Source organism: Colobus angolensis, unplaced genomic scaffold, assembly GCF_000951035.1.
Source record: "Colobus angolensis palliatus isolate OR3802 unplaced genomic scaffold, Cang.pa_1.0 Scaffold64, whole genome shotgun sequence".
NCBI lineage: Eukaryota > Metazoa > Chordata > Mammalia > Primates > Cercopithecidae > Colobus > Colobus angolensis.
In genome coordinates this window covers 1,861,776-1,864,018 of record NW_012120043.1, presented here as the reverse complement: position 1 = coordinate 1,864,018, position 2,243 = coordinate 1,861,776, and the positions used below count along the sequence as shown (strand labels likewise).

Here is a 2,243-nt window from a genome sequence, read left to right as displayed (position 1 = left end):
GCCACGGCGCCGCCTCAGGCTCCGGGCTCCCGGCCTCCAAGCACTTGGGCCGCTCCACGAGGCCCGGGGCGGGCTCCATCCTCCGCGATGTCGACTGTGGGAGACAGAGACGGGAGCAGAGGATCATCCGGCGGCTGCGGGCGGCTGGGGGAGCCGGGGAGTCCGTCCCAGGAGGCCGTGGCTCCACGAGGCAGGGCGTGCTGCCGCCAAAGCTGAGGCTAGTCTGAGGGCTCCGGCCCAGGTCACCGCATCAGGGCTACACTCCCTCATGTCCTGCTAACCCCTGGTTTGCAGAGTTTAAACAGCCATTGGTTTTTAAAAACGAAGATGCAATTAACCTACCAGAAGACAGGTCTTTTTTTTTTTTTTTTTTTTTGAGACAGAGTCTTGCTGTCGCCCAGGCAGGAGTGCAATGGCGCAATCTCAACTCACTGCAACCTCCACCTCCCAGGTTCAAGCGATTCTCATGCTTCAGCCTCCCCAGTAGCTGGCATTACACACCACCACGCCCGACTAATTTTTTTGTATTTTTAGTAGAGATGGGATTTCACCACGTTGTTCAGGCTGGTTTTGAACTCCTAACCTCACGTGATCCACCCACTTTGGCCTCTCAAAGTGGTGGGATTACAGGTATGAGTCACTGCGCCCGGCCAAGACAGGTCATTTTCAAAAGTGCAATTCGTGGCTAGGTGCCAGCGGCTCACGCCTGTAATCCCGGCATTATGGGAGGCTGAAGGGGGAGGATCACTTGAGCCCAGGAGTTTAAGACCAGCCTAGGCAACATAACACCCCATTTCTATTAAATATCAAAAAATTAGCTGGGTGTGGTGGCACACACCGGTGGTTTCAGCTACTTGAGAAGCTGAAACAGGAGGATCAGTTGAACGGAAATTCAAGTGAGCTACAATCGTGCCACTGTACTCCAGCCTAGGTGACAGAGCAAGATGCTGTCTCAAAAAAAAAAAAAAAAAAAACACTCAAAAACCAAAAGCAATCAAGTGTCCTATTTAGTGGCTCTTAGTATGCTTGGAGTTGTGCAACCATCACCACTATAAAATTCCAGAACGTTCCATCACCCCCAACAGAAAACTTGTCTCACCACCCCACAACACACACAGCAATCCAGGCAACCACTGATGTGATCTCTGCATCTCCAGAAGCCACAGCCTGGAAGCACAAGCCGTGGACGGGCAGTGCCTGGCTTCCAGACAGAAGGGCCATGTGGCCAGGAACTGAGCAGGACCCTTGGTCCCCCGGCTGCAAAGTACTGAACTCCGCCGACACCTGCGTGAGTTGGAAGCAGATGCCACCCCTGTTGACCCTCCAGATGACAGCACAGCCCTGGCCAAATCTGGGTTCCAGCCCAGTGAGACCCCACACAGAGGACCCAGCCACATCACATTCAGGCCCCGACCCACAGAACCAGGAGCTGGCGGGTGTTGTATTAAGCCCACAGATGCACGGAGTCTGCTATGCAGTGACAGAAAGCAAACATGCCAAGTGTGGGGGACACGGGGCCACCTCCCAGAACGGCACACAGCCTGGCACTGATACGGAACACCCACCTCTGGGTGGTTTCTGTAAACACTAGCCCCCTAGTTGGCCAAGGGCTAGGAAAAGAAAGACCTCAGAGGACAGGCCACGAATCATAAGCCCTGGAACACAGCCCCTCGCCTGGTGGGCCCGGCTTCCCATCCCTTGACCACATTCCTACAGCCATGGTGGGCCCAGGCCGTCGGATGGAGCAGGCAGCCACCAGGGTGTCCCTGCCTACTCAGTCACAGAGGAGGCCCTGGCCGGAGTGGGGCTGCGGGAAGAGCTTGGATCACCCCTGGGGCTCCTGCTAACATCCCTGACTGCCGGGCAGCATGCCAAGGTGGCTCTCGGGTGAGAACCTCCCGGCCTGACATCACCAGCACCGCTACCATCCCTGCTGCTGGCACAGGTGAGGACAGGAGGTGGTAGGGCCACTCCATTGGAGAGGAAAGGCTGGCGGGGCTCCTGGCTCTCGGGATCGCCCCATGAGAGGGAAGCCTGCCCTAGGCGGGCAGACAGCACAGCAGAGAGGCAGGCGTGGGGACAGCCAGCCTGCAGAGACTGCTCACAGGGCCCTGGGGGACAGCGCTTCTGGCTCCCACATCTCTGGCATACACCCCCACCTGAACACCCCCACACCACTGTCTCAGCTGGCCAGCCCTCCCCCACCTGCATCTACCCCCACAGACTCGCACCGCAGGCCTGAG

At 57.5% G+C, this 2,243-nt stretch overlaps 1 protein-coding gene across 2 annotated transcripts in view; it reads right to left on the bottom strand.

Moving 5' to 3' along the window:
* SCAMP4 (secretory carrier membrane protein 4) overlaps window positions 1–2,243 on the bottom strand; it is a 21,786-nt gene that overhangs the window by 15,362 nt on the left and 4,181 nt on the right. The gene's annotated exons all lie outside the window — the stretch shown is intronic.